The following is a 12,648-nucleotide window of genomic DNA, read 5'->3' as shown; positions in this document are numbered from 1 at the left end:
TCGCCAGTTTATCCAATGCCAAAAAACATGTAGCTAATACAGTAAAGACAACCGCGAACTCATGTTTGCACACACACATGCACGTGTATATATATATATATATATATATATATATATATATATATATATATATATATATATATATATATGAGTGAAAGTGTCTGTCTGTGTTTACATTTCCCTACAAAATAACTGTCAATTTTCAGTCTACACACTGGAATTTGATATACGAGGTATTGAGATTTGGAAAAAATCTTTGTAATCCGTTTTCGGTCAGGAATTTGGCTGTTAAGGGGTCAAAGTTAAACGATTTGATCTTTGAGAACTCTACCAAACTTCTCCACCAATTTTCGGTATAAACAATTGAAATTTTAGATATAGGTTCCTTGGACATGTATCTAACTTAATTGATTTGAACCCAAAACAATAAATGTTAAGGGTGATAATAGGGGTAAAAATTTTTAAAAAATTGACCTCTGCGGTCTCTTCCAAATTACTCAGACAATTTCTAGTCTAAACTTTTGAAATTTTATATAAAGGATATTCAGAGATAGGGCAAGCTTTTTAATCGGTTTGGGTCGAAAATTTTAACTTCCAATATATAAATGTATGTATGTTTGCATGTCTGCCTAAAACTTTCGACAGAGGCAATGGATTTTCACAAGATCAGTATACTTAAAGTTTACACATAAATCTATACTTTCGTATATTAATTTTATGTCAGTAAATGAAATAGTTATATATATATATATATATATATGCACAAGTTTAATTTTGTTTTCTGGCGGATTAATCCTTCTGTCATCTAATGTTAACTCTGCTCCGCCACAAGTATGTTATGCTGCAAATATTTATCCATGATGCTTCATTATATTGTTTTATTTAGAAAAAAGTGTTGGTTTCATGTTAGGCTTTGCACTACTTTATTGAGTTTTGCAAAGGCACAGAAAAAAAACAAACGTTTGGTATATATTGGGCCATGAACAGCCGGTATCTTTAGACAGCATTTATATGTGTGTGTATATATATATATATGTATATATATATAGATATATATATATATATATATATATATATGAGAATATGTGTGTGATGAACTACACTTCTCAACTCATATACTCAACGGATATTGTCATTAATGTTGGCTGGAACAATTCGGTGTAGGTTTTAATAATAAAAAAAAACGATGTTGTCACATTTTTCGGGGCATATCGTTTGTAATGTCTGGTTGCATATATTAAAATTATGCAAAATTAGAGGAAGCTGTGGAAATTCCACAGGGGACTCTTTCAGATGTATTATATTGATGTTACCATTTTGTGAATGTTTAGAGTAAATGGAGAAGACCTGATATTATTGTAGCTTTGTTTGTTAAAACTTAAAGTATTTATCTAAGCTAGCAGGGACACCTGGCGTATCCAAACCGTAAAATACGCTTAAATATGATATTTTAATCCATGCAGATTTCGTATATGTTATAATAGAGTCAATTTTCTATCGATTCTTTTATATAATAGACTTGTGATTTCAAGAATAAAAAATATATCTATACGACTTGAATCTAAAATGCATTAAATAAGTTTCCAGGTTTGTTTTTGTATGGGCACTTAATAATAGTACACACATTTAACTATTCCCTTTCGAAGTAATCTCCTTGGGCTGCAATGCACTTGTTGTACCATTCCAACATCTAGAATTCCCCATGGAATTCCTCTTTTATAGGCGTGTCAATGACCCTCGTCACGGCCTCTTTCATCATCTCAATTGTCTCATAAAGACAGCCTCTAATGTTGTCCTTGACCTTAGAGAATAACCAAAAATAGGTAGCAATGTCTGAAATATAGGGAGGGTGACAAACTGTCTTGATTTCTATATTGGTCAAATAGTCGGTGACAAAGATGAAATTGTGGACTGGTGCAAATGTGACTGAATCAATTTAAAGAGTGCTGGTCTGTTCCGACGGAATCTCTTCCTGAACGCCCTTAAAATCTCAACATGGTATTCCTTGTTGACTGTCTGTTCAGTGGGAACCCAGTGCATGTAGATGATGACCGTGCTGTCAAAAAAGGGATTACCATAAGTTTATGGATGGATTTGCTCTGTCTGACCTTCTTGCGTCTGTCAGAGCAAGCATGCTTCCACTGGAAAATATGTCCCTCGATCTCTGGGTCATAGTACTAAATCCAGCTCTCGTTGAAGGTCACCAGAACATTAAGAACCGCATCATCGTAATTAATCAGTTCAACCATCTCCTTATTATCATGGTAACGTCTTTCTGGCATTCTCTGAACACCTTGAGACAAACTTCGCGCAAATCCGCATCTCAAGTTTCTCGCGAATAATTGTGTATACAGTTCCGACACTGACATCAAGCTGTGTACTTGGTGTCTCTATGTACAACCGACGGTTCTTATCCATGAAATTCTTTATTTGGCCAATCAACTCTGATGTGCATACTTCCTTAATCCTCCCACACCTCTCATCATCTCTCACGGGACTCCTTGCCTTCCTTGAATCTCTTATTCCACAGAAAAAATCATGCTCGATTCATACAAGATGGCCCAAAAGCACTCTGGAGCATTCCATACATTCCTAAAATTCCATACATTCTTTAAAACAGTATTTTATTGCATATCCTTCTTCTAAAGTGTCCTTACGTCCAGATTGCATTTTTTTTTAATTAACCAGCTGTGGCAATCTAGTAGGGTATGTTCCAATTCCCACAGTAGCTGTTCATTTGAACTTGAAGTCATAAAGATTGGTCAGTCATCTCATAAGATGCATAGCAATAACCCGCTGGATTTTCAAGAGTCTATGATAATTTAAAATGCCTATAGAAATGGTTTGAAAACTTCGAGAAGGCAACTCGTAAACAATAAAAAAAACTTGAATTGAAATAAATTAACGACAAAGAAAATCAAAATCAAAGAAAAACAACTATCACCATTTTATTCAATGTAAAAAAAAAAACTTGTGTTTCTGGTTTTTGATATAAGGACTGATAATTTAGATTTTTTTTTTATTTGGACTACTATTCTCATCTTAGTTTTTATATTCACGTAAAAATTGTCAATTCTATGTTCTACGTTCATGGAACGAGAAAAATGTAAACGGTCCAGTTTGAAATTTTATACAGACCTCCAAATTCGGTCTAATGATTCTTAACTTCAACTGTAAGGTAAACCCAACACGTTGTACCATATTATGCTACAAGGAACATAGGACAAGTAATAACTAGACTATTTTATTTATTTTTATTTTTTGTAACAACGACATTTATTTCCTCAGTCTTCTGCGACGCGTGATGCGTCGTTACGGCTGAGATGTCACCCACGTCTCTAACGTTATTGTCGGTCTGTGTGCATACTCTTTATAGTCTTTTTCTTTGCACACGACACGACATCTGCGTCCGCGCTCTGTTACACAACTTTGAAGATTCCCAGGTTCGAAAAGATGAAATGCGGCCTAAAATTACATCGGTCGAAACGTTGTGAATATAAAACCAGTCTGAGAATAGTTGCCCGAGTAATAAGAACAGGACAGTCCTTTAAACTTTATAAACATGACAGAATACTCACGTTGGTTATAGAAAGCATTCGAAAGCTAAATATCAATCTTGATGGAAATGAAAGCAAGAGTGCATCGTTCTGTTTATCTCCATACGGCAGCCATTAAAACTTGTATTACTTACCTAAAAAAGAAAAAAAACAAAAGTACAGTTATAAATGAAATTATATCGGCGGCAGTTCTAATTGTTATAAAAAAAATTTGAATGACGAATTAATGAAATTAAAAACAGTTTAAAGTTTTACAAAAAAAAAAAATAAATGAAGCCAAGTTTGAATCTTTATAATTAGAAACAGCATTTCATTAAAACATTTAAGGAAAAGGAATAAAACAACTGAGTTAAACAGATGATTGTAATATATATATATATATAATTATAAAACCCAAATGACATTGTAACCCAATATCCGGTTTACGACGTCCGGTTGCGCATGCGTACACAAACATAAACCCATAACAGCGTAAATATGTTTTTTTCTCGTTTTTATTATCGAAATAAACAATTATTAATACTTTCTGCTTTTCTTTTTACATCGTTCATTTCCGCATTGTCTTAATTAGTTTTATTGACCTTATTATTAACATATAAATTAAATATTTGACCCAATGGGTCATGAATGTTTGTTTAAAATAAATGAAAAAAGTTACATTTTATTTTCATTTTCTATTTAAAAAGCCATTCTTAACATGGAGAGAGTTTTTAACTATTCTGTACTTTCAACTAACAATTTCATTTAAAAAGGATATATCAAAATTTGAATTTAACTTTGAGTATTATGGTATCTGTTCGGTACACATTTACCTATAATATGACAAACCACTTATAATTCAATGGCTGTCAGTTTTTTTTTCAAAAATAAACAATTATAATAAACAGAACGACTCATAGAAATCAATCTATATTCTTTTTTCATTTTAATATACTTTCATAGAAATGTTTCTCTTATGTCACAAATAATTATTTTCTTTACGTCACAAGTGTCACCCTCATAAATTCCATAGATAATCTAACATGCTGATCCAACGCGTCACGATTAGTCTAATATATATATATATATATATATATATATATAAAGCTGAATGTCTGTGTGTTTGTGCGTGTGTGACGAATAGGCTCCTATATGGTTTACTATTTTTAAAAATTGATTACATATAATGATAGAAGATGTACCGAGACACGAGAATGGGTATGTTTGATCTGACAGAACGGTGGTTCATTAAAACTGTGGGGTCTGCGTTCACGCCTGGTCCACAAAGTATGGAAATAAAAAATTTAAAAATTAAAAAAAAAAAAACGTTTACAAGTGCTTTTGATATAGATGTACATAATACTTTGATAAGTATGTTTTAACTTAAATAGGGATGGTATAATAAAATTGTGGAGTCTGCGTTCGCGCCTGGCCTCCAAAGAATGGAAATAGGCACACACTTTAATAAAGACTTTTCATATCTATCTGCGTAAGCATACTTTGATAATTATGTTTCAGTTTGAAGAAATATGGTATAATAAAATTATGGGGTGTTCGTTCGCACCTGATCTCCATAGAATAGAAATATGTCACAAAGTTTAACAAGGTTTTTTAATATAGATCCACAGAACATTGTGATAAGTGTTTCAGTGTGAGCAGGTATGGTATAATAAATTATGGGGCTTATCTATTTTATTTTTACTTTCATCATATTTTGCTTTGGTTTCGATACCCCCAAATTCGAAGCTATCTCTTTACAACCCTTGCTTTTCATAACCTATCATACTTTCATAAATTAGAGTCCATTTTCTGTAGGCTGTTTTTGAACCCAGTCAACGACATGTACGTTTGCTAGTATATATATATATATATATATATATATATATATATATATATATATATATATATATATATATATACTAGCATGGAGACCCGACATTGCTCGCCATTGAATGATGTTTCAGTCCCATATATTTTATTGTCATCGAAATCGGTGAAATCGTCCATTTTTCAATCAAATCGATTAAGTGGATTTTATAAAATTATTTTCATATATAATGTTTAAAATTCAAAAATCAAGTATCATGCTTCAATTATGCTCTAAACAGAAATATTTATTTCGAACGCTTTCCTGTCATATCATGAACCTATTGTAGATTTTATATGTTGGGCCTTTCTGCTTGTGTGGTAATGAAACTTATTGAATTCATTTGCGATGTTAGGCTGTGTAAGGTGTTTACTGGGGTCAAAATCGTCTGTTCCTTCTTTCATCGGATTATTTCAATTATCAATACTTATCGAAGACATTCCGATGCAAAATATATCTGAAAACACTGTCAGGTATCTTTGTATGAAATTTCATAAAAATCGGTGCAGCCGTTTTGGAGTTCATAAGGAACAAACTTACATGCACTATATGGAAAATAAACAAATAGTGCCAGAAAATTATGACAGGTAAAAAGAAAACTAAACTTTACTTTCTGTCGAAGATCAATGTGTAGTGTCGGATCTATTTTAAGTTAGGGAAGAAGTAATGTTGTAGGACTTGGAAAATATTTATTCATTCTAAACCCAGATTTTCTCCGATGTCAGTCTTTTTACTCCTAGGGAAATAAATAATAACCAATATAAGTAATTTATAGTATATGTCACTATATTATAATATATTTTAGTACTTTTGAGATGTATTTGAAAACAGTCTTTCACTAAAATCATGCACACATTTTCTCTAAGTAAAATTGAACGAGAAATCCAATGCAATGAATTTTTACGTTGTTTTTGTTTTAAAGGATATAGTAGGTTCCACGTTTTTGCCGGACCATCAATTTAAATCTCAGTTATAATTTGTGAATGGAAAACAAGTATAAGAATAATAGTGTTGGCAGGAGTAACTTAATGCATATATTAATTTTCCTTGCAACTCTTCAATTGTTTGGTCGTAATGATGTTTTAGCTTAGTCAACTTCATAAAAATACATCAACTATGAATACGAATAAAAATCACATCCTTACACCATTCGTAGACATTTACGCTGATGACACTACCATCTATGGTAGCACATCTAAGACCGTAAACTACCAAGTTCTCTCTGATTCTTTCTTCTCTGATCGTGAGCACGTGGTACAATGGAGAAAGACGTGGCTGGTTACTTTTAATGCATCTAAAACCAAGCTTCTATCTTTACACCATCAACGCTCTGATCCCCATCTGGCATGAATTGAAACGAATGGCTCTTGTCTTGGTGAGGCTTCATGTTTTGACAAGCTTCTGGGCCTGACCTTTACTCCTGATCTGAAATGAAACACATACATCAAATCCGTTGCCAAGGTCGCTGGGAAAATGGTGGAATCCTTCTATCGATCCAGTAGATATCTCACTGCTGTAGATTCCATGAACAAAGCTTCTTAGAACTGCACGCTTGTGGAACTGTCTTCCGTTTGTCAACTTTCTAGCTGACTATTATATGGTTGTTTTCAAGTTCAACGTAAACAAATTCTTGATGATCTGTTCCACTTAAGTTCAAAAATTTATTGAATTTCCATTACTGACGATTACAATACTGTCCAATTGACTCATTAACCTTTATCCTTGAGGGGCCTTTAGGCCTTGATAAGTGGTGATGCCTATGTAAAAGAAAAGTGACGCATATCATTAGTTTTTTTTTTACAAAGTGGTCACCACTTATCAAGGCCCGGAAGCCACTCAGGGATAAGGGTTATTGTAAGTACAGTATGTTAGTGTGGATATCTAAAGTGTCTACTTAAGGGGCGGTTCATCAGGAATTTGTTTACGTTGGACTTGAAGACATGCACGTTGTAGCCAGGAGGGAAGCAGACAGACGGAACAGTGTTCCACAGGCGTGCAGTTCTAAGAAAGAAGCTTTGTTCATGGAATCTACGTTTTTATTTAGACATAGATAAAGAGCGGGGAAAGTTTTTGACAGTGGATTCAGCTAGATGGGTGTTTTTTGTAAAAGACTGGCGAGGGGGGGGGGACCAGATATTGGAGTTCAGACGAGCACCTGCCATGAAAATAACGATAAAACAAAGATAGGCTTGTAACGTCTCTTCCGTGGGAGAGAGGTTGCAGGGAAGAGAAAAGGGCATCCCCACTAAGCCACGAAGTCTATTTTGTACTCTGTCAAGGCAGGATAGGCTGTTTTTAGCAGCTCCTTCCCAGATATGGCAGCAGTATTCCATCCTTGGACGTACTTGGCTTTTATATAGATAGAGAACTGCATCAGTAGTGAGATATCTTCTGGAGCGGTAGAGGGATCCCACCATCTTTCCAGCGACCTTGGCAACAGACTTGATGTACGTGTTCCATTTCAGATCAGGAGTGAAGAATCGAGCCCAGAAGATTGTCAAAACATGGGGCTTCTCCTAGACGAGAGCCATCCATTTCAATTGATGCCAGATGGGGATCAGAGCGTTGATGATGTAAAGATAGGAGTTTGGTTTTAGATGCATTAAAGGTAACCAGCCACGTCTTCCCCCACTGAACCACTCGCTCGAGATCAGAGGAGAGAGAATCAGGTTTGATAGGTTCAGATTACTATAGACATATAGTGGGTGTGAAATAGCAATACACACACAAACAGAATATTTATTTTTAATGGCGTTTCTTTTATAACTTTTTTTTTGTTTTGCAAGAAATTGCAGTAGAGCTTCACTAGAAAGTTATCTGAAATAACGTATCATTCTTCGAGTTCAGATCAAGAGAATTGGTTTTTCGTCTTATCGAATAGCTGTATTGTTTTGAACATTTTCAGTGTTTCATATTTTGCAACGTTCGATTCTTTTCTACAAGTTCTATTTTTTTCTAATTTCTCAAATGTACGTAAATACAGAGTGACTCCAAAAAAAACGGGCCCAACTCTAATTTAGGCCCCTTTTCTTAGTGTTTTGTCCGAATGAAATAAAACTTTGGTCATAACTAGTTAATTATATTCAAAACATCACACCAAAACACTAAGGTCTTTGGCCTTTTTTTTCTCCGTTCTACATATCCTCCATTTAGCTTTTGTTTTTTGGGGGGTCACCCTGTATATGTAAGAGTTGTTCAACCAATAGTGTAACATTTTCGTTTCTGTTAGTAAATATCGTTCATTGATCACATAAGAATACAAAAGCAGAAATAATTATATCTGTAATGACGATTCAGCGAAAAGAACATTGTAGTCATACAAGTATTTATTTAGTTATTTCTGCAGTAGATTTCGAGTAGAACTACAAATAGACACATCTATATCCTCAGATATATTATCACAATAAAAGGGAGATAATTAGAAAAGACTACAGAAGTTACATGTAAATACCATATCGCAATTCTATTAACATGATATATCGATACCTCCATTCAGTCTCAAAAGACAAACGATTCCTCCCGTAGCGGGAGCTACGCGTGTAATTGTGCGGCAAGGGTTGCCCAATCACCAACCACACATTACCTGAATCAGCACTGTTTTAGTCCAGTGGCAAGGAGATGTCCCGGACGACTGGAAACGATGCCGAGATAAGCGGAGAGCACATCCAGCACCTGAAAGTTAAAAAATGGTCACCCATTTGGTATTGGCCAGGCTCATCGTTGCTTAACTTCAGTGTCAGACATGATTATGTCGTATAACATGATATATAATATCGGATTAACAGAAGCTAGGTTTACTAAATTATTAACAAAAGAATAGCAGTTAAACAGAGAAATTTAACATAAAATAAAGTGATTTTCTCACGGCATGCCAGTAAATAGATTAGGTATACTTTATTAAAAGTAATATACATCTTATCACTAACTGTGGTAATAAACAGAAACTTGAAAAACAGTTAAATTCCATAAAACGATTGGTACATAATTTAAATATCTTTATCCCGATTTTGCAATGCAAGATAAAATATTCTAATCTTTAGATTAATTGTAATGTTTCATATATATATATAAAGTTATAAAAATATATATATGGCAATCAAGCTACACAGAATATTCCACGTTTCATCCACGCTACTATTCGTCAGGCATATGCGAAGGGTTGTGGTTGCCATGCGTTTTTACATACATGCATTCTATTGAGTTTTTAGTTTGCCAATCAGCTTCCTAGTTCTGCGGAATATTCTGTGTAGCTTAATTGCCATATATATTTTTATAACTTACTACCTAGCTCTACCTAATGTATTGAGCACTGTTGAGGTAAATACTTAGTTTACACATAAAATTCTACTTTCGAATATTAATTTATGTGACTGAATGAAGTAATATATATATGCAAGAGTGATGGCGGATGTCTATTTAAATAGACATTCCGGCGAGTTATTTGCGGGCGTCCCCTCTGTGGTCGAGAGGGAGAACTGCCGACTGTCAACACGACGGTTCTAGGTTCGATCCTTGGCTTGGGAGAGATGCTAGTCTAGCGGCACTGATGAGTTGTGACACAACGAAACAGGACTGTATGTCGATGACTACAAATATATATATATATATATATATATATGCATATATGTAGAAATTTATACGGTCATTAGAACAGCCTACCTAACTTAATCAACGTTTCGATGTTAATAAATCTCCGATCTGTAAAACCAGCTAAATTTTACTGTTCAAAAGATAACAAGCGGAATGAATTGGCTAGCAAAATAATAAATAAATATATATATAAATAATATTTATAATAAAAAAGTAAAATATAAAAATTAACTTTTTTACGGGATCGTAGCTATGTAGTAGTTTTAGTAAGAAACTTCTTAAATCTGTCATTATCAATGGACAGTCATCTCCTTCCAGCTCCTATATATTGGAAAAGCATACATGTCACTAATACACATGCATGAAATGCACACACAATACACCGTACCCTAAAAACTCCTATCCTCTCCCTACCCTCGCACGTCCAGATATTACCTGTATACCCCAACCAATAGAAGAAAAGCTCGACTTACATTCACACACATTCGCTTTATATAAATATAAACACACTAATATATTAAAAGAAACATGAAGAGGAATAGCGGAGGAGATCACCGGTAGGTTATTTTCCCTTAGGAAAAGAGACCCAGAAAACATGATGCGAAAGCAAGCTTTCTCCACGGTGGGCCGAATTGCACATGTGACTATAAGACTCTGTTCTAGATTTTAATTCAGCCTCGTACGGTAGAGACCACCGGGTGAGCGAGTAAAAACCTTTTATTGTCTGCTCTGTTACTCGTCTTTGGTACATTTGTTAATGTATGAATAAAACTTGTGTAATGTAGTTTAGTGTCTCCCATGGCGTCGAGTTCCACATTTATGTATTTCCTTTGCAGTGAGTTAAAAGTAATAACAACATATACAACACTGGTGACTCCGACGTAATATTTTCTATAACGTATTTCCGTATTTGTTTCTTTCTTTCTGTAAGCAGTTCACCCGATTTCGACCGTTTCTTTTCTATCTTGTTTTTTCGTCTTCATTTTGTCTATTCCGTTTTTTTTTTCGTTTTATGTTAACGTTCCCTCTCTAGTAAATTTCTTTCCCCCCCCCTTCCTTCCTTCCTTCCTTTCTATTTCAAGCTTATCCTACTGCTGGTACTTCTCCCCCTCCTACCTTCACTCTTCTACGACTTTCGCTTTTCAATTTTCCGCATCATCTCTCTTCACGTATTTAGCGCTTCCTCTCTATTTAATTCTTTCTTCCTTTCCTTCTGTTATCCTCGTCTCTCATAGGTTTCCCGCTTTCAAATCTATTCCAATCTCTTTCATGTGATCACCAATAATCACGAACGTTTCCAATCTAAGATCATTAAAACGATATATCTCATTTTCCACATTGCAATTAATTTCAAAATAATAGAAAGGCCTACCATCCCTTCCTCGATCGCTGTCCGCTAAAAATCCATCAGTTTTACTCTGCTCTATCCCAACCGACCCATTGCTCGCCATCGCGTTATCTCCTGTTTTGATGCTTGGTGTCCATCGCCTGAAGGTAAACGACTAATAAACAATAGATTATTTATATACGATCCACGCCGACATTTCTATTTATCTTTTATAAATATGGAGAAAATGAACAAGACTGAATATTTTTTGTTTGTTTTTGTTGGTCGTCACTATTGAATTTATTCTGTTTTATTTTTTATCCAGGAGCATGCCAGCTAAAAGCGAATCAACTTTCCGCCTATTTTTATTTGAGAGCAGTGGTTCCCAATCACGATGCCGTGGCACATTAGTCTGCCGTAGAATGATTACTGGTGTGCCACGAAGATGTTATAGGTTGATGTTACAAATTGTTATAGGTTGAAGTGAGAAAGTTACAACTTATTTATTTTTTTTTTTGCTGTTTTTGTATTTATTAGAGAAAAATGAAAAGAAGCGCGTAAACGAGGGGCGAAAGAGTGGAGGAATAAAATATAGTTAAAGGAAAACGAAAAATAAGTATAGAAATGAGCCAGTATTTCGGAAGGGACTGAATAGTTGTGGTTGTTGTGGCGAAAGCTGTGAAAATGAGGGCTTACCGTTCAAACGACCTAAGTATGCGTGTGTGCTTTGTCATCGCTGCGAAGCTAGGATAGGAAAAGAATTCCAAGATGGCGCCGACGGCGTTTTGTAATGGTATGATCTCGTAAACTCTCGCAAAATCTCGTGCATATATGCAAATCAGTTGGTCTTCGACAACTATGAATTCAGGTCGTTTTGGAAGACAAGCAGTAAGGAAAGAACGGCCGGTTGGTAATTGTGTACGCTGGTTCGTGTTGGTGACGTGTCACCGTGCCTGTGTGTGTGTGTACTGATCGAACCGCTTTCCTGCCCCTTGAACTTTGAATTTGTTTAGATTGGACTTCAACTTCAATTGTCGAATAAGAAAAAGGATGACAAGTTTGAAAAAGGCAGAAAAAGAAATAGAGTCGAAAAGAAGAGAAGAAATATTGGGCGTGTAACAGAAATACCGGATGATCTCCAACTAATTCTCAGTTCCTGCCTAGATAGCATGTATGACAGCTTAGCTACGATTTTAAAGTTTTTATATTGATAATACATCAGTTTATTTTTAATCTATTAATATAGATAAAACATAAATATCGTTTTATCAATAACGAAAAGGAATTAAGGAGTAAAAATAAAGGTACAACCCCCCACCCTGTTAGAC

General features: G+C 34.6%; 1 protein-coding gene across 10 annotated transcripts in view; it reads right to left on the bottom strand.

Moving 5' to 3' along the window:
* Window positions 1-12,648, bottom strand: part of LOC145249737 (uncharacterized) — a 1,648,663-nt gene that overhangs the window by 1,390,801 nt on the left and 245,214 nt on the right. Inside the window, exon 2 of one of the 10 annotated variants that reach the window (XM_080111644.1) lies at window positions 8,987-9,075. The exons of 8 other annotated variants lie outside the window; for them this stretch is intronic. The gene's annotated coding sequence lies outside the window, so the exon portion shown is untranslated. Of the gene's footprint in view, window positions 1-3,578; window positions 3,692-8,986; window positions 9,076-12,648 lie in introns of all 10 variants that reach the window. One more of the 10 variants, XM_080111643.1, reaches the window with a different exon arrangement.

The sequence above is a fragment of the Euprymna scolopes genome, chromosome 28, assembly GCF_053919585.1.
Source record: "Euprymna scolopes isolate OS-2025 chromosome 28, ASM5391958v1, whole genome shotgun sequence".
Taxonomy (NCBI): domain Eukaryota; kingdom Metazoa; phylum Mollusca; class Cephalopoda; order Sepiida; family Sepiolidae; genus Euprymna; species Euprymna scolopes.
The sequence above is the reverse complement of the archived record's forward strand: the minus strand, read 5'-3'. Positions and strand labels throughout refer to the sequence as shown.